The sequence below is a fragment of the Lissotriton helveticus genome, chromosome 7 (assembly GCF_964261635.1).
Source record: "Lissotriton helveticus chromosome 7, aLisHel1.1, whole genome shotgun sequence".
Lineage (NCBI taxonomy): Eukaryota > Metazoa > Chordata > Amphibia > Caudata > Salamandridae > Lissotriton > Lissotriton helveticus.
The window spans coordinates 920,742,442-920,763,509 of record NC_136068.1 but is presented as its reverse complement, the minus strand read 5'-3'; positions in this window follow the sequence as shown (position 1 = coordinate 920,763,509).

Below are 21,068 nucleotides of genomic sequence, written 5' to 3'. Positions count from 1 at the left end.
CTCCCACCTGATGATTATTTACTGAAATCTGTGGCTTCTAGCTGTTCCAAAAGTGCAATATTTTGCCCACTCCAAAGATGGCAGAACCCTTCTCTCGGTGTGTGGAGCTTGGTAGCCCACCCTAGAGGTGTGGCCACCTGAGATCTGCACGTCCATGGGAAAACCAGTGGGCATTTTAACACAAAAAAACAACTCCCAACTGCATGCCCCTTAATGAATACCACTGTTTTCATTTGACTTGATGACACACTTCAACAGTGAAGATTTGATTCAAAGACTGTTTAGGATGTCATCAGTTGTAAAACAGTAATACGTATTTACAAAGCCTATCCTGATTTATGATAGCCACATCCATTCCTGAATGCAGAGTGTTTTTGGACTAAATTATGTGAAAAAAAAGTCAATCAGATAAATAAAAATTATAAAATAAAATACTTTGCTTGAAAAGTGGTCAGCGAGTACACCAAGATGTGAGGAATGGCTTACTTAAGCCATCGGTCCAGCCCTGTGCATATCTGTGGTGTACCATCAGTACATTAATGGTATCTTTACTCTTTTAACTTTCCTTCTTCCTACAGTCCACGCAGAGACCTAAACTAATTGTATTATGAAACTTAGGCTACTTTATTTTTTCCACTTGAAAGTTCCCATTCAGTGATGCGTGTTCACATATTGTACATGCCCTTTCCTTGTTTTAAGCGTTTCCCTCTTTGCGTTTTATTTTCTCGCTAAGGCACAAGTGTTCCAAATGCAATCAAAAATTAACACAATTCAAACCTTTCCATACCAGAATTTCAGTGGCACACATCAATCCTGTGACTGAATCTGCCCAAGCTTCTCCTGTCAAAGGCCATATTATAGATGGGGCACACTCCTTCTGTTTGCGCCACATTGCACCTTTAAATAGGTGCACCATGTGCAAACAGGGAAAGTGTGCCCTTTTACAGTGAGTATGATGCCCCCCAGGGCAGCCGCAAACTTGTGCTGCCCTGGGGGCAGCACATTCAAGTGAAATATGGAGCCGCTGCTTCAAGCATGAGTCTAAGTACCACCCTGGCGAGCCACCATATTGACATGTACAAGATAAGATGCACATTTCCATGCCCTGTCATGCTATACATACTTGATTTGTTCTTCCTCGATGACAGTTTCTTTATTACTTTGTTGGTTTTGAAGTTTAGATGATACATGTCTTATTGCCACATTCCTTTATCCTTTTTCTTTTTTTCTTCACGCAACCCCTCAGTGAGGTACTGACATGTACACGCATTTACAGCTCCTGTGTACGCTAATGCTATGCACGTCATGTAACGATTGACTGGTTTAAACTAGCAGTGTTTGCATAGTGCACAAGCGTTATTGTATGTAGAATGGGAAATGCAGTACAGCAGTGTGAACAGGAAGTAGCATGCAACAATTTACCAGCAGAAGCCTTCTGGAGCGGCATGTATGCATCACTGTGTATTGTAATTCCACTCCTGTAACACATCGCAGATATGCACAGTATTCTTAATAAATTGATTTGTGTACGACTGGGTAGTGCTGCAGATAATTCTGAACTGTTATACAATTTAAGCTGCTCCGTGTTTCACAGTGCAGGCGGCAACCCGCCTTCTCTTTAAAGAGGGATTAAGGATCCCTTTTCAGGCGGGTGCAGTGAGTGACTGAAGAAGTTTGAGATGAGTCAGAAGGTTGGGCTAGAAAATATATTGAGAGAAGTATAGGCTGGAAAATAGGGTAGTGCATTGAAAATGCTAAATTGGAAGAAAATGATAAATATATAGATCCATAAGTACATTGAAAGTATATAGATACATAAAGGAGGTAAGTATATGCAGATTAAAGATATTGATAGAGGCACAGGATGAGAAATAGGGTAGTGCATTGGATATTCTTTTTCAGGAGAACAGTAACAGACACATAGCTCCAAGTACATGGAAGGTACATAGAAGCATAATGGAAGTAAGTACATGTAGACCAAAGATGATTTTTATTTATTTATTTATTTTTTCAACAACATAATTATTCTACATGTTTATACAAAGCTATACACAAAGAAAGGTACATATCTACAATGAAAATAAATGCTTATATACAGTGGAATATGCTGAAAATGTCTGTTTGCTTATGGTGCTTATGTGGGGAATAGCGAATTCTTGAGTAGTTTTATGAAGATAAGGTGGTTGTCGGTGGATCTTATGCTGTTTCAACAGAGAAAGATGTGCCACCCATGGTTTTTTTCATGTATCTTGGGATTTTGAGGCGAGATGCCCCTTTAGAGTTTAGGTTCCTTTGTTGAATGTGTTTGGTGATTTTATTCCTGATGATTATTTGCCATCTACATATATTATCGTCTGATGACCTCGGGGTCACAGTTGGCAGGACAGTACTGCTTCGGCGGGACATGTCTGACCACCCAGTTCCTCTCACAGAATGGGGACCAGCTTACGAAAGGGCACCTGAGTCCTGCATAATCTCGACCACTGCTTGAAGGGCCACGGCTCTTTCCCTCTCAGTCTGAGATGGATTTGGCTTCTTTAGAGGGCCCTGTTGGGGCATCTCCTGTACCTCTTCCCAGGCTCCCCCTTCCGAGGAGCCACTGGTATTCTCTGCCCCGCAGGAGGTTCCTCGGTTTTGTAGCTTTCGATCAACTCCCATGTCATCTTGGGGTCTTCACAGAAGTGTATTTTCCCATCTAGCATTATGCGGAGGTGTACTGGGAACATTAGAGAGTATTGTATGCTTTCTTCTCTCAGGGCACTCTTCACGTCAAGAAAGGAGGCTCATTTCCTCTTGACTTCTAAGGTATAGTCAGGAAATATGGAGACTTTACAATTCTCTACTATGAAAGGACCATCTGATTGTGCCTTGTGCAATAACACGTCCCTGTCTTTGTAGTGGAAGAGGCTGGCCACAACCGGGCATGGAGGGCAACCCAGTACCGGCGAGCGGGTCGGGACTCAGGGGTCCCGTTTGAGTTTGTAGAAGGACGAAAAGTCCTCTGGTGCAACCACTGTGCGGCGCCAAGGTTCAAAGTAAGCCTTCCACTCCTTCAGGCAAACCCACCACCCGAATGTTGTTTCTGCTGTTGTGGCCTTCCACATCATCAGCTCTGCGCTCCAGTATACTGACTCTGTCTGAGAAGTCCACCACTTGAAGTGTCAGTGCATTTTGCACTGGGTTCAGTTCAGCTATTAAGGATTGTAGGCAGCTGTACTGGGTCGTCTGTGACCGAAAAACTCAAAACTCCCTGAGGATGCTCCTGGGGATCTTCCTCATGTTCTTGGGGTATCCACGCCGAATTCGATCTAGACTTGCCCATTTCCTCACTCCATACTGCCCAAGCTCTTGTTGCGTTTCCGTGACGCTCCTTGCTGTGTTTTTCCAGTAGCTGGGGAGGCCCTCTGTTGTTTAAGGTTGTGACCCCATCCGATGCGTCCTCTTTGCTCCTCGAGTCTTCACCCCATCGAGAGGTCATGTGGCAGCCCCGACGGTATGATGCTCTCTGCAGTTAGCACAGGGTCTGCCTAAAGATATATCATAGCTGATCTGCCATTAGCGGGTGGCCACAGAATGAGGAAAAGAGGAGGGAGGGGCTCTTGATAGGTACCCCACTCAGGTCGGATTCGTACTCTGCTCCCAGCCGATCTAGCGGCAACCAAGTAGGTGCCATCAGATGTCCACACCTGGACAAGGATGGGCGCCTGTAACCCCACGCCGGGGAGAGACAAAAGTCTTATTGTACCAGACCACAGCAAGGTTCCAAGTGCATGCGTTCCCCAGGCTAGTCACCACCATTCCCTTTACCTCCAGGATCTCACCAGCCCCGGATTACACCCCCCAAGGTGGCCACGCCCTCTGTCTCTAGTTTGGTGGGGTAGCCAATAGTCGCTGGGCCCAAGGGGACGTGCCAAGCTATACTATACGCCCTGGGCTCCGGCAGCACGCATACCTTGCTGGGCCAGGCCCAGTCCTCTTGTCTCGAACGCCGCCCTCCCCACACTGCCAGTGTAAGGCAAAGCCAGGGACCCGTTCAGGTCAGCTGGCCAACTGCAGGCAGAGAACCAGCTCGCGGCATCCGGGACCTCCCTCGTCATTCATCAGGCCCCAACCTAGGCCCTAAGTTTCTACTGTTATTTCGGGAGGGTGATCTCACTCACTGCATCTCTTCCACGTCCTTGGGTCCCGCTGATCGACTATTCAGGCCGCCGCTGTTGGGTTTCCTCAGTGGCTGTGGGCCCCTTTTAGGACAACTGGAGTATCATCTGTGCACCACGTGTGGGTCAGAACAGGCCGCACCCCAGTCTGCGTCAGGCCTCAACCTAGGCCCAAAGTTCAAGGTGCCTCAAGTGAGGAGCCGCCCGGGTCACTCCTGTTGCATCCAGGGCCAGGCCAGCCCCCACACCTCAGTGGCGCTAGCTGCAGCGCCGCTTTTTCTTAGTCCGGCCCTCCTGTCTCCAAGGCCTGCCTTTCTGCAATCAATCCGGAGGCACAGTGGCACGTGCTGTGGTTGCCTCCCCTAGCAGATTCAGCTCACAGGTAGATAGCGCAGCCACACTCTCAAGGAGCTTCGTATCACATACCTGGGGGTGGCAAAATCTGCACTTGTTGAGCTTGAATTCCGGCACAGCAAACTCAAACCTTCACAGTTTGCAGCTGAAAAATGTAGCCCCATTAAATTGGTTACATAGCCAGATCCCAAAAGGTCAATCTTCTTGTGCAGCTATATCAATGAGATTCTGGCCAGTTGTTAGGGACGATGCATAGATCATGAGGAAGGGTACTTCATCTTACTTTCCTACCACAGAGAAGTACCACTGAATTTTAGCCCATCTCTGCTACTGAATGAGAAGGAGAGAATGAGATTCTGAGAATCTGGCCCTTTGCGAGCGCTATTTTTGCATTTGGGATTCATCATCCCAAATGAAAAAATCGGTAATAGCGATTTCGCTATTTTGCGAGCAATTACATTTAAGGAATCTCTATTTGAGATTCCTTAAATGCAATTCATCATCCATTTAAAAATTGCGAATTCGCAATTTCAGCCCGCTATTTACCGCGAGGTCAAACCTCGTGGTAAATAGCGAAAACTTAGAAAAATGCTTTTAAAAGCATTTTTCTAAGTTGCATGTTGCACACACACATGTCCTTTGGACATGTGTGTGCGCAACACCTGTTTCAATTTGCATTTAAGGGGTGCTACAGGGTTTCCTTTGGACACCCCTGACACCCTTTAAATCGCTATCTTATTTGCGATTAGCTAATTGCTAATCGCAAATAAGGAATATTCCCCATTCATTCCTATGGGCCTTTTGGCCCATAGGAATGAATGGGGAGTTATTCCTTATTTGCGATTAGCAATTTGCTAATCGCAAATAAGGAATGTGTAGGAATCGCAATTCTTTATGCAATTTCTACATGAATCCCGTTTTGCAAGTCCTTAATAGCGATTCCTTATGAATCGCTATTAGGGGCTCGCAAAACGGGAGAATGATGAATCAGGCTGTTAGTTTGTTTCCCGCGACCAGCTAATTTGGAGAGAGTCGGGTGCTGCGGAGAATAGGAGGCTCGGATGAGCCGTGAAATCTTCGCGTCTCACGAAGCCGTGAGGACGCGACTTGCTCCATTTACTTTGCGCCCGCACGCGGCTGCGGCGGGCTGTCACTTTGTTCCGCTCGGCTGAGCGAGAACTTTCCTGCCTCGCCCGCTCGCGGCTGCGGCGGGCTTCACCTTCTGTTGTTCTTTGGCAGCGGAGGGTACAGGCATAGGCGTACGCCCGGACTTATACAGAGAAGACATTGAATATCGGAAATAAAGGCTGTTTTCCATCGGTGGAACTCCTGATCTGGTACCGTACTTTGGAAGTGCTTTTGCTGTGTGAATCGTCTCTTGAAGAGTTGCTAAGTTTAAATACGCAACTTTATTCTTTTGTCATTTGAGGAGCTTGAGGATTTCTGGGCACTATTGATTGCTAGCTCTCTGTGAATACTCAGAACAGAGTTTTCTCTTTTTTTCCCCTGGATAATCTGTTCCTGCGAACTCCTGGAACTTATGATATTTTGACAGCTTGCATATATTTTTTTATTTTAGCTTCTGGGATACTGTCAGGGTGTGGAGTGAGTATGACTGTATGCAAATACATACATTATACTATATCGCAACTTGGTTTGGTATTAATGTACGGATATTGGTTTTTCTAGGTGGCATTATTTTACTATCAGTAAGAGAGGTATCTTACAAGAGCATTCAGGAAGACTTCACAGGGAGAAACCTAACAAGGTATGGTGTGGGCTCTAGTGAGATCATAATGAGAGAGATAGGATATATGTACAGTATTAATGTTATGCTTTTTTGTTACAGGTAATCCCTTTCCACTACTGCTCCTACCCTTTCCCATCCCTCACTTGATTGCCTCTATACTCTGTGTATTGATATTAGTCAGAGTGTGGACAAGTCAGGAGGTGGACCCCTATTGAGCATCGCCCTGATCCTGAGGAGCCAGGTGTACGCTACAACAAGACCCTGGCAACAAAGCCCGCGGGGAGCAGGAGCTAAAGCTCCTTCACCCAGGGAACTCAGCCTGGAACAGCGTAGAGCTCTACAGGCGGTGGTGTCGCACAGTTGGAGCAGCCCGGGCTCATCGCCAGGTTGGGAGCACACATCTGAGCACCGGCTCAGAGATCTCCATGGATCGTAGCGACAGTGAGGGCGTGGGAGCAGACATGCCGAAGATCACACCCCAATCAGCGGATGATTTGGGCTGAGAGGAGCGGTTTCGTGTGTTCTGAACAGTCCTGCTGGGGGCCTGGCGTTCCTGCGTCGAGGGTGTGACCTTCTCGAACTGGTGGGAACCTCACTTGGACTATTAGGTAACAGACAACCGAAACGGGGGATTCTAACCTGGACAAATGGCTGGGAAGGAGGCACCCTAGGAAGCCTTGCCTAGATAAATAGCAGAAATCAGCCCCTTCTTTCGTTTCTAGATGTTAATGGATACTACCATAGTTTGGATGGGAATGCCTCATTGGGGGCCTATCCTCGGGAGGGGGAGTTGTGGATGTTTTACTTGTTGGGAGGGGGCTTTTTTTCAGGGGATCCAGGCGTGTAGTGGGAAAGGCTATGTTTCCAGGTGTACCAAATAAATATCTGCGATGGGACCCCCACTAGGTTTAGCATGTCTCTCGTGGAATGTGCGGGGCATGCATTCTATGTTCAGGCGCCACAAGATACACTCAGAGGGGAGAGCGTTGCAGCGCCGGTGGAGGGGACAGGTCATCCACACCGCAATGCTCTGCATTTGCAAGGGGGGTACTGATTTGGGTAAGAGCTGGAGTCCCATTCCAATGCACAACACAAGTGATTGACCCTGAGGGCAGGTATGTGGTGGTACAGGGGAAACTGGATGGCAGGGACCTCACCCTGGGTTGCATATACGTGCCTAATACAGATCAACCGGCCTTCTTCTCCTTACTGTCACGCAAATTAGCGACTGTACTCACGGGAACACTGATGCTGGGGGGAGACTTTAATTGCACTGCGTATGTCACCTTGGATCGCTCTCACCCTTCCCTCCGTAATGCGCCGGCGTACAGACTGGCAGAAACGCGGCATAGTTGGCAGCAGAAATGGGGGTTAATTGATTCCTGGCGAGCCCAGCACCCTTTGGCCTGAGATTACTCCACTCTCCATGAGCTACATGGCCCCCTGGATGCCATCCTGTGCTCACCCGACGTCCATGGGGAGATTAGTAGCAGCGAATACCTCACCAGGACAATATCCAATCACAACCCAGTTCTAGTCCACTTACAATGGTCACGCTCACGGCCCAAGATTCCCACCTGGAGACTGCGACCAGAGGCTTTAGATGATCAGGTTTTCCGTACCACTATTGCGACAGCTATCACGGAATACTTTCAGGTTAATGAGGGAACAGCCACATCTGTGAACGTGGAGTGGGAAGCCTGTAAAGCAGTCCTTAGGGTGAGGTGCATTTCCGCTCTAATAGGGGTTAGGAAGGTCCTCCTCTAGGACATCCAAAGAAATGACGAGCGCTTGCGAACACTAGTGAAAGATAGGCCTGAGAACCCGGCCATACCCGCCGAACTAATAGAAGCTAGAGAAGCAGTGGCCGCCACTGTGGAACAACTGCGCTGCTTCGACTATAAAACATATAGTCTGAAAGAGATAAATCGGGCGTCCTCCTTGCTTGGTTGGCGAATCCGGTCCGCCGCAGCTCAGTGATACTGGAGCTGCGAGAACAGATGGGGGTAGCTAGATTCGATCAACAGGGGATCAAAGAGTTATTCTATGACTATTATACTGAGCTCTATCGTAGTCGAGTAGTCCCCTCAGAGGAAGAGCTACAGGAGTTTACGCTGGGGGTTGATCTGCCAGCCCTGGACGAGGATGCGGCAAAGGTACTGGGGCGGGAGATCGAAATACGAGAGGTACGGGTAGGCATCAAAACTATGGCCCGTAATAAAACCCCAGGCACGGATGGCTTACCAGTAGAATTTTATCTTGCCTACACTTCTTTGCTTGCCCCACAGCTCACGCATATAATGAGGCTAAGAGAATCGGCAGGTTACCTGACTCCACTAGGGAGGCGATCATCGTTCCTTTGTTGAAACCGGGTAAACAACCCTGGGACAGAGCGGCATACAGGCCTCTATCCATGCTCAACCTTGACTATGAAATATTGAGCAGGATCCTGGCCAACCGACTGCTCCCTCACATGCCCACCCTCATACATGCCGACCAATCCGGGTTCATACCAGCCCGAAACACAGCGTTAAACATCAGGCGGCTCTTTCATATATTAGAGGCAGACTCCTACAATGCAGACATTGCTGCGGTCTTTGCAGTAGACATTGCCTTTGACAGCTTGGAGTGGGCGTACCTGTACCATGTTATGCTAAAAATGGGTCTAGGACCGGATTTTGTAAGTTGGACAGCCCTGTTATATGCGGACTCCACGGCCAGGGTCAGGACAGTGTATTGATCTCAGAGGCATGCATTGTAGGGAGGGGCATGCGCCAGGGATGTCCCCTCTCACCATTGCTCTTTGCTATGGCAATGGAGCCCTTGGCAGCACATGCTAGATAGGGTCGAGCGTACCAGGGTCTCGATGTCTATGGTCAGATCCATCACATTGCCCTGTACGTGGATGATCTCTTACTGTTCCTAGCAAATACATGTGAAGCCTTAGGGGGGCCAAATTCCTACTCAAAGAGCTGTGCAAAGTGGCTGGTTTGAAAGTAAACTGGGCGAAGTCCTGTCTATCCCGGCATGCGGGGGCAGGTGGGGTCCGCAGACTACGGAGGGAGTACAATGGGAGGACAGTTGCTTGCCCTACTTGGGTACGCTTGTCTACCATGAACAAGGTGATGTTCTGGAGGGGAATATTGGAAAGGCAATCAGGGAAACCAAGGCCAACTTAGAGTTCTGGGGATCCCTGCCACTGTCCGTGGCAGGCCGAGTGGCTCTTCTTAAAATGGTGACTTTACCGCGCCTGTTATACCTTTTCAGGGCCTTACCGATCTGGATACCGGCAACTTATTTTAAGCAGCTCAGAACAATGGTCACATCGTTTCTATGGGGGAAGGGAAGACATAGGGTGGCCCTAAGTACGCTGATGAGGGCCCGTGCAGAAGTAGGGCTAGCGGTTCCAGACTACGAAACGTATTATCTAGCAGCCCAATTTCAGTGGCTCACCCAATGGGTGGCCAGAGACACCAGGACTGAGGAAGAAGCTGGGGAGGTATGAGGCCCCCTTATGGTGCTGTCCCGCATAGTTCTGCAGCTCCCGCGAGGGGCAACAACCCTCGCCTTGGAGTTTGCTACGGCACGGAAATGCTGGAACAGGTACCTGCGGAGGGCGGCTATTAAGTGTCCTTATGCGCCTGAAATTCCACCGAAGATGTGCAGGGCTTTACCGCATTGGGGCAATTGGCAGAGACTGGAGCTCTGGGAACAACAGGGGCTGGCGACAATGGGAGACCTCTATAAGGAGGGAGCCTTACTCTTGTTTGACGCTTTGCGGGACCGATACAGCCTGCCAGGAGGTGATTTCCTGCAATACACTGCCCTCACGGCAGCCATCAGGAAGCATTGGAACATGGGCCTCACGGAGCCGCCGACTTCTATGGGGTGCCAGTATGTTGTGATGGCGGACGGGCACCATAAAGGCGGTGACGTGTCTTTATAGGCGCATGACCATAGAATCCTTATCCCCGCTGACGGCCCTGAAGCTCCAATGAGAAACTGACTTGGGGAGCGACATTCCAGATAGGGCATGGAACGAAATTGTAGAGAGGACCTGGAAAAGCAAGAGAAACGCAAGGTTTCAGTTAGTACACTTTCACATCCTCCACAGGGCATACCTCACACCAGCTCGGTTGCACAGGTTTTTTCCGACCCACTCAGCGTCCTGCCCAAGATGTGCAGCAGATGAGGCGGATTTTAAACACTTGCTATGGGACTTCCCATTCCTGGACAACTTTTGGGAGGAGGTGACAACTGTATTGATGGACCTTACTGATAGGGACTTGAATCTCTCCATGGCACACTGTATCCTGCATTGGTTCCCCCACACCTCAAAGAACAAAATCACTAGCAAATTTATCGATTTGGGTTTCCTCCTGGCCAAAATGACCATCACCACCCATTGGAAGGCAAAAAAGGGCCCCAGCATATCGAGGTGGAAGGCAGAATTTCAAAAGTGGGCTGAATGTGAGGGTACTATTCGATTACAAATTGCACATCGAACGGGCAACAAGAGGGTGCTGGAGAGGGCGTGGGAGAGGTTGGTTATGGCACTTAAGACCCCTGAGGATGATGATGATGATGCCCCGGTAGGTGACCCCGAGGTAGCCGTAGACTGATGTATATTTGGGCTTACACACAATTCGCCATGCCAGTCCGCACTTGCTACTGACCCTTGGGAGAGATGGCCGTCCCTGTGGTGACTATAACCGTCCCAATGTACTATATGCTTCAGATATTCGCTCGCCAGAGTTGCAGGGGTTAGTCCTTGCACTGCACACCTGGGAGGGTGGTGAGGGTGGGGGGGGGGATTAGTTGAAGTTGGAGGCAGGGATAGTTGAGAATACTCAGTGGAATAATGCCCACACATGAACTGCGTCAGGACCGAAGGTTGGGAAATGTGCAGAACATAGGGCAGCACTTACTCCCACAGGAAATCCTGCATAGTTATTAATGTTAACGGAGAATGTGTCACGTGACTTTGACTGTTTGGCCCGTTACTTGGCGATGTATTTGAATATGCCGTCAAACAATAAAAAATGTTTTTTAAAAAGTCTCCCAGAGCCCCATAAGAATCCCGTAGCCATGGTGTTTAGTTGGGTAAAATATTTTTGGGGTATCCATAAAGGTAGTGAGCCAAAATAGTAAAGTAGTCTAGGCAGGGTTACCATCTTTAGCAGCACCACCCTCCCCACTACTGAAAGTGGCAGGGTCCCCCAGAATTCAAAGTTGCTCCTGGTAGTTCTCAATGCTCTTCCTATATTACCTTCAAACAAGTCAGAAGGTTCATGATAGATCCGGACTCCTAGGTAAGGCAGACAGCTGCTTTCCCACCTCACGTCTAGCCCATCCAGCAGTTTGTTTCTACCACCCTGGGCAGGGAAAAGGCACGTCTTATTCCAGTTGACTCTGAGTCCCGCCACCCTCCCCAGTCTGGTCATTTGTTCTCGGACACCCCGTAACTCCTCATCAGCGTTGGCGAGGAACATTAGAAGATCGTCTGCGTACAGGGCAATGTAGTGGGCCTGGCCGATACCATCCAGGCCCTGTAACATCGCCCCGATCTTGCATGAACAGCCAGTGATTCTATTGCCAGAGCAAACAGGAGGGGAGACAGCGGACATCCCTGTCTCGTCCCCCTGCCAACACCGCAGGCCTCTGAAATCACTCCCCCGTGTGGACCCTGGCAGTCGAGAGGTTGTACAAAATTCTCGTCTAAGCCACAAACCCCTCGCCCACTCCAAATGCCCGCAAGACCCTAAACAGATATGGCCACTCAAGACTATCAAAGGCCTTTTCCATATCAATTGATAAGATGTACGCCTCCCTCTCTTCCCTCCCTGAACTATGTACCAGTTGACACAGCCTGCGTATATTCATAGCCGTATTCCGAGCAGGAATAAACCCGGCCTGGTCCATATGCACCAGTGTAGTCATGTGAGTCATCAAACGGCTGGCTAAAATGCTACTCAATATCTTGTAATCTAAGTTAAGCATAGCGGGGGGGAGATAGGAGGCGCGATCCCACGCCGGTTGATCCGGCTTGAGGAGCGGTATGATTGTCGCTTCTCTACTTGAACAAGGTAGCCAGCCATCCTGTTTTGATCTGTTGTAAAGGGCTAACAGGTGGGGAGCCAACAGGTCCACGTATGTGGCATAAAACTCTATTGGTAGCCCATCTGTGCCAGGGGTTTTGTTCCTGGCCATACGTTTTATGGCTCCCCTGATCTCTCCTAGCTCCACAGCCCGGCCTAAGACCTTTGCATCCTCTGTCTAAACTTGTTCTATATCCAGGAATCCCTCCTCCTCCAAGATTCTAGGATCTAAATGACTTTGATACAGGGTAGTATAATATTCCAGAAACTGTGCATTGATAGCCTGCTGCCCATAGTACGCTGTTTCATCACCGCCCTGCAGCTCTAAAATCGGTATCCCTCTGCACGCCGGGTTGGCCAGCCAAGCCAGCAGCACCCCAGATTTGTCCCTCTCCGCGTGTGCCCGAGCCGTATACACCCTGTAATCGAAAAATCTTAGGCGTTCCACATGGGCCGCCAATTCTTCCCTGGTGGCCATAAGATCTTCCTGTCTATCCTCTCGTTCGGGCCTATTTCTTTCTACATCCCTAAGCTGTTGTTCTGCCTTCTGTACATCATTCAGTAAGGTTCTACGAACTCCCACCGCTTCCCTGATACAGCGCCCTCTTAAAGGCATCCCACTCATTGTGTAAGCTAGTGGTTGTGCTAGTGTTGTTCTGAAAGTACTCCTCTATAGCAGTACCTATTGTGGTTCTAAAGACCTGGTCTTCCAGTGTCTCCGGATGAAGACGCCAATTGGGGATAGTGGACCTAATTCAAACCCAATTCATGGACACTAACAGGGGATTGTGATCAAATATCGTCCTGGCTAAGTACTTACTCAGTGTGACCTCTACATGCACATCTGGGGAACAAAGGATAGAGTCCAGTCGAACATGCAGCTCATGTAGAACCGAGAAATAAGAGTAGTCCCGTTCCCCTGGGTGATGGGCCCACCAAGTGTCGGTCAGTCCCCAGTACCACTGCTTCTGCAATTCTATGCGTGGGAGCGTCAGGCAAGGGTGGGTGAGAGCGGTCCAGGGCTACCTCAGTAAAGCAATTAAAATCACCCCCCAGAAGCACAGGTCCCGTCAGAACCGATGCCAATTTCTGCGATAACTGTGCAAAGAAAGCAGGTTGGTCGATATTAGGAGCATATATACTTCCTATTGTAATATACTGGCCATCAAGGCGCTCCACCACCACTGCGAATCAGTCCTCGTTATCTATAATCTGCTGGACACATTGAAAAGGCACCCCCACTCGTATCCACACTAAGGTCCCTCTTGCAATGGCTGATTATGTAGTATGAAACACCTGCCCCCTCCAACGGCATTGTAGTGCCGCCCCTTCCGCTTTCGTCAAGTGGGTTTCTTGTAGTAATGCAATTTGTACTCCTCTTCTTACCAGGTAGGCATGTATTTTGTGCCGCCAGCTCATAGTGTGCATCCCCCTGACATTCCAGGTCATAATTTTAATTCCTACGGAGATACCCATAATTCCGATTCTAGGCTCTGACCATAGAGATCCCCCCAGCGACATGTCTGACCCCCATCAACTCGCCCCAAACTATAAACTTTACCCAACTCCCATACCCCAGGACAGGCACACAAAAACAGGCCCCCATCCAAACTGAGTCAGTCATACAAAGAACCATAAAAAGAAGGTGGTGCGTGGCTCGCATCCGTTGGCCCCAGAACCCCCCCGTTGTAGCTAATTCTCCCAATGGAATCCCATGATCCATACAAGTTCCTCCACAGTGCATCAGTTGGGTCTCTAGGCCCAGGAGTCACAGCAGGCATCCTATCACCTTTCTGCATACCCTCTGCAGTCCAATCATCCAAACATCCCATCTGCTGTCTGGGGAGTAACGTCCGAAAGTTCAGTATCGGAGTGCCCCTGGGCACTACTCGATCTCGAGCTCTCCACTCCGTCTCTCTCGTTGTCCATGTCATTGCTAGTCGGAGTGACCTTGCCATGGCTAATGGACACCATTGCTAGGACTGCTCTGTCTCATTCTTAGCGTTGATTAGTTGGAGAAATGGGCCTCTGTAATGGCGATGTGGTGGACAGCGGTCCTTGGGGAGAGGTCGATTGTGGCGAGCGTGTGCCAGTGCTGCTTCGGGTTTCCAACCAGTCTCAAGCAGCCTGAGAGGTGAGAAAGAAGTGCGTTTCCACCTCAGCAGTTACCCTAAGGCTTATCTGGAACAGCATGGCGTGGGGAGGCAGAGCTGGCGCAACTTCCGTTTAATAATCAGGAAGGAGGTTCTTTGTCGTTGTACTTCCCTAAGATAGTCTGGGAATATCATCATCTTGCCGTTCCCGATCTGTAGATTCTGTTGCTCCCGGGCTCTCTGCAGTATGAAGTTGCGGTTTCAATAGTGCAACAGTCTCACCAACATTGGGCGGGCCCCAGGTTTAGGTGGGCGAGCCGAGACCATGTGTGCATGTTGCAGCGCATAGAAGGGGGATAGACCCTCTGGTGCCACCTCCGTTTTCAGCCAGGTTTTTAGGTACTGGACCGCATCAGCTCCCTCCTCTCGCTCCGGAACTCCTACGATGCAGAGGTTATTCTGTCTTGATCACGCTTCGCTGTCCTCAGTCCTCATCTCCAGCACCTTGACCCTATTCACCACTTCTTTCAAGGAGTCTTGTAGGGCGGCAACCGTGTCCGGTATGTCTTTCATGTTAGTCTCATTGGCCGCTACCCTCTCCTTAAGTTTTCAGTGGTCATCTGTCAAGAGGGTGAGATCCTACCCAATGGCGTCCATCCTCGCCTCAAGATCCACTCGTGACAATATAATGGCCTGCATGATATCCCCCAAGGACGGGTCCCCAGGTTGCCCAGACCCTCACACCCCAACAGCGGTTTCATCGTCATCAGTGTGATGTTCCGACTCGTCCATCCGCAGGACCTTAAATCCCTTTTTCCAGGACACTCTGTACATCTTGCGATCCATTGGCAGTCGTAGTAAGCTGTGTAGAGGAGTACTGTAAGCCCCACTCTCACCAGTCAATTGGAGTTGCAGCCGCACTCCAGCAGGTGCAGTACCGCCAAAACTTTTTCAAAAGTCTGCGGGTCAGATGGTCCCAACCTGTGTGTCCCCCAGAGAATTGCCTCAGGTATGCAGGGTGGACCATCCAGGAGCAAAGGACTCCACCCCTGTAGAGGATCGAGAATTAGGCTGGACTGCTGCGTTGTCTCTGAGGCGCTCTTCTTCACCCAGCACTCTATTCAGCACTCCTAGCCTGCTGTGGTGGTGTGTGCTACGCCCAGCTCCAGTACTAGGTTGTGCATGCACTTCTAGGGGGGTTGTATCTCATGCCCCCCTCAGCAGATAGGCCCAGCTCTCAGTGCTCCCGAGCACAGGGCATCCGTGTTGGTAGCAGCGCTGTCAGCAAAGCGGGATTCCACAGGCAGTCACCGCTCCACTCCCTCACAAAGCCCTGTATCAAGTTGCATACTATGAAGGCCGCCCAGCAACCATAAGCACCCACCTGATGGTGTCCCATGCGGAGCTCACTGGGCGTTTCTGGCCATAGGGTGCTCTCGCCTCTGTTTGCCTGACCCAGTAGCTCCACACTATCCCTGTGAGTCCAAGATAATCTCGCTGTTCTCCTGGCCTTTCACGCTCCCTGCGCTCCGTCCGCGCCACAGCTCCCCCGTGTACCCGGCCTTCCACGGCGGTGCATATCTCCTGGTCTGTAGCACTCTCCGTTCACGCCACAGCTCCCTCGTGTATTGGGCTTCCCGTAGTGCTAATTCCTGGGATCCTGCACCTCACCTCAGTGCCAGAGCGACAGGGCATCGTCCAACCTTCAGGCCAGTTCTGATATAGCTCAAGTTCACCTCAGGACGCAGACCGTGTAGGAGTGCAGCATGGAGCTTAATGGCCTCGTTGCGGCGTAGACAGCTTCTCTCATGCCGCCACCTTAGGGTCAGGCAGCATTGGGCGGGCAGCCAGGAGACTCATGTGACTGCTCCCACCGCCCCTTAGCTTCCCCGAACAGCGGGTCCCCAGTCGAGTTGCGGCTGTCAATCGGTCATCCAGGTTCTGTCCAGGAGGCGCTCCAGGGACACTTGTCGTCCCTAACTGCAGGCAACAACTCCTCCAGTCCGGGCCTGCAGCGGGGAAGAAAATCCCAATTTTCTCCGTCGAACTTTAATCCTAAAGCCTGAAAGATTTTCCACACGGGCACTGGATATTCCGCAGCAGTCTACGGTGTCAGTACCCCTTACGGTATTTCAGGATCGCTTGCAACGGACGGCGGCTACGGAGGAGCTCCGAGGTCTGCTACTGATTACATCGGCGCTCAAGCCAAAGTTTGTGAGACCTTTTGTTTGCTTGAAGGGAGAAGATGTGTCCAAGGAGGGTGATGCCCTTCACACAAGTGTAAGCTCAGATTTCAGTGTACTCCTATTTCTGTGGGCACTAGCAGAGAAGGTCTTGATTTCAGGGGGCAACCCTTTTTTTAAGTCTCGCCTGAGCCAGTGCATGCGCTGACCTGGCAAGACATTTAGTAAGTGGGCTTGCCGTTACGCGTGCAGGCGCCATCTGGCTTTCCGTCATGGCTTATTAAGCACATCGCTCGTGGGAACCCTTACAGAGCGCAAATCACTTTCATTTCCATGCTCCTCCACCCCCTGCTCTCTGCTCTTGATAGAGCGCGCAGGTCACCCGACTAGTCTTTCACCAAAAATTGTCACCTGGGCCCATAATTTACAAAACTCATAAATAAAGAACAGGGTAACCTTCGCTCTACTATTAGTATATTTTGAACTTTTAGGACTTTTGACCTATCTATACCTTGACTTACCAATCCACGTCACCGGTACCTAAAGTCCTAAGGGATCAAGGGTGTTAGCATAATAGGAAAAATAACATTTGCACTCATATAATAACCACAAACTCGGGGACGTTTTAAACTCTTTATCTAAGTTTCTTAAATGGTCATGATCCACAGATTAAACACCAAAAGACTTTCAATTATGAAGATCAGAATCAAAAAGGTAAATATGCAAGAGATGTATTAAACTAATTTTGATCATTTAGCACTAGGGCGGGTAAAAAGAAGGAACATAAAACATGATCAGAATGTTTAAGCATTTAAACAAAAGGGGAGGGAAAAAGGGAACATATGTCAAACTTTATCAATAAGAAGGGTAAAGAGAAGGAACATGAAATGCAAGCACTATTATCAAATATGTAACATTTAGGGATGGTGAGAGAAGGAACAAGTCAATGACAAACCCACATACATTTATATTTACCTAGGAATGGTGTGAAGAACTGACCCTGGCCACAGGTCAGTTTTAAAGGACAGAACCCCGAAAGTTGCAGTCACCAGTAGGCTAGCAGGTGCAGATTCAGAATCAGGACAGGTAAAGCCAAATTGGATCAGGACAGGACCACCAAAGGTTGAGACTGGCACCCACAGTTAAGTCGCAACGCCTGCGCTACTCCCTCTCTGCAGCAAACAGTCAAACCCCGATTGGGTTATCGATTTCTCCGACAAAGTGCTTCGCCAGCACTTCAGCTTCCCAGAACCCCGATTGGGTTATCGAATCTTCTGACAGAGTGCTCCGCAGCCCTCTGCTCTTGGTCACCTATTGAGTGCGTTGGGTCAGTGACAGGTCAGCTATTCGGACAAGTCGGACAATTTCTCTAGCTAAGCCTAAGCTAGTTATACTGTTTTTCAGGTCACTGTACCACCCCCCAATGTTGCAAGGATCCCTAATTTTGATTGGACAAGGAATGAGGAGAGGTCGTCACACCATACCAAAATGAAACTTTCTGTATGTCATATTTAAATTATTGTTCCCGCCCATCAATTTATTTTCACATGAGATCTTTATTCCACCCAACAATGAATGTTCTCTTAGTAAATACATTGTATTAACATTGTATAAATCAGCTTCCTTCGACAGGGGGAAAAGTACGGCTTCCCATGCACATCTTGGATGAGACTGTTTTTTGGCAATCATTCAATGTCATGACTTGATGAATTTCAGACTCTAGTGCGCAGACTCAAAGGTTTCAATATGGAGTTCAGCGACAGGCATCAGGCCCAAAATAATACGCATGAAAAAAAATAGAAAAGAACAGTTTGAGAACACAGAATAAAAGAATGCACTGTATACCACTTATTTCTACTCTATTCCCATTACCTTATTTTTAACTATTGCGTTAAGTTTAAGCAGAACCAACAGTTTAGCAAAAGCAGCAGTGCAAGCTTCATGCATGCTGTAACACAGAGGAGCCATCTTAGTTCTAATGCGCAGAAGCGAAAGATTCCTTCCAAAGCAAAGAGTACGTCATGTCACGTGAGTATGACAGACGCATGCGCAGTAGAAAATCCCGCGTAAAAGCAGCCATCTTAGTTGCAAGTGGATTACAGTTAGTAAAAGCACATATGCAAGCTTCCCTCGTATGAATGTAATGCAATATTAGTAAGACGAACATGTTGATTAATTTTATTAACGTTATGTCGAGAGGGTTGAGTACAAGCAAGTCGCGTTACTTGCAAATCCTTGATCCATCACTCTCACTACCCCTCCCTTCTCCCCCTCCCTCCTCGACAGTCACCGGGCTACAGCTTGTGTGATTAGCAGGCAGCTATCTTTATGCGTGGCTCACCACTAATGCAATGTTGCCCTTTAAACAGTGCCACGCTGTGCGCTGTGATACTTATTCCTTCTGCCATTTTACATCCTCTTTCTAAATTCAGACAAAAGTGGCATCTACTAGCACTCACTGTTCCTTCGCGTCTGCTATCCCACTATTGTCGTTTTCCACATTTATAAAGACAGACGCTATTTTGATGTGTAGCTCATCTTGGATTTCCACATGACCAAAGCGTGTTGTTTTCCTTTGATGATGTCACATGCTTCATGGGCTCAGCACGAGTTGTCACACGCTCTGGTTTCCTGGTTTCCACTAATTGGCCGCCAGGCTTTTATTGTGTTCAGCCTTTTACTTAAGAGGCGCCCCACTGCCGAAGACTTGCCAAACAAAGCACACTCTCCTTGCTTTGCCTTAGAGTAAAGCTATTAATGGGATATGACCGTGCCCAGAGGAAGGTTAGAGCAGATTATGGGCACAGCATTTCCTTTTAGCTGGTCCGCCACACACTTCTGAGTAGAGATTCCCTGATTTGTTCTCGGTCACATTCCTCAGACCCCGCGCCCGTGTCCTGGTGCAGCCCGCCTGTTTCAGCCTTACTGAGAAGCACAAAGTGGCTGCGTGTGTTTCTTCCAAGTAATCATCACACAACACATCTCCGCAATCACGTGCTCTCATTTTTCTCTTGCAGGAACAGCCAACTGTCCCCAATCACTAGAATTCTATCCGTTCAAAAGATTCTATTGTCTCTAACATCACAGATGTGTATATTTCAATTCACACATATATTGGAAAATACTTTTTGAAAAGTTAGAAATGAATCAACAAATCAATGCATGCATAGTTGATACAATACTTCAATTGAGCGATATCTGTAGTGAAATCGGTCAGAGTCCAGCTGTAATGGGGCCAATAGTCCAAATTCCATTACATACAATTCCTATCAAGTCAATAGAAACAAGCATTTGTAATGCAATAGGTCTCGCATTTGCGAGAGTTTAAGCTATTTGCATTGTAAGTGACAATGCTTTTTATTTATGTTTTAAAAACCAACACATAAGTAAATGGCATTGTTATATGCCCGTGTGCCAATATCCACCTTGTAGCGTTTCTCATTACGAACTCACTGGTTGTGTTAATAATGAAGACTTGTATGAAGCAATGCAGTCAAATATATTATATATTCCTTTCCGCTTTCTGGCTTATTCACCACTACATACTTGAAGTCATCCACCGCCATCCATACCAGAGCTCCCCATCCCTTCTCCTACAGCGAGTCTTAAACCTCATGATCCTATGGTTTGACAACCAGAAGCGTCCTTTCAGCCTACACTCCGGTAGTTGGTTGATAATTATCAGACCGTTTTCATATAATTATTTAGGTTTTTGTGACACATTGGCTATTCTGATAATGTGTTGCATGGCTAAACACGTATAAGGTCCCAAAGGCGAGACCTACTGGCTATGCCAATGCTTGTTTCCATTAAGAAGCTTATGCAAAACCTAACTGGATTTGGGATGCCAGATGGAGCCATACTGCACATACTTTTTTTATTTTTATTTTTATTTTATTGAAGTCCTTAGTGACACCATAAATCACCATAAATCATAACACAAAAACAGGATAATCATATCGTAAAGCATAATCAGGCCATAAATGCAAAAAATACATAAACATTGATTTTTCTCTACCAAATCTTGAGAAACAATTAATCGAAGTAAGATCCCCATATTTTTCAAATTTTCTCACCCCTCCCCATACTGCACATACTTGTTAACACTTTAGAACTTCAGACTGGTGGAGTGAAAGTGCAAACAAATAAACAGTGGTTAGTGGCGCAGAACCATAGACTCTGCTGCAAGGGCTCCCTGGCAGCTAGCTGTACGGAAAAGAAAATACAGCAAGAATATGTTGCACCGCTGATAGCTCCGCCCCTGAAAATGGTTGATAACAAACAGCATACAGAAGCAGATGTGCGCGAGGTATGCAGCGCTGCTACAAAACTCCTTCCTTCCTTCACGCCGCATCACGGCTCCTTACCTGCAGGAGCAGCCTCGGAATTTCCCAAACAACAGCCTCTTTATTTCAAGTTTTTGAGTTAGTCTA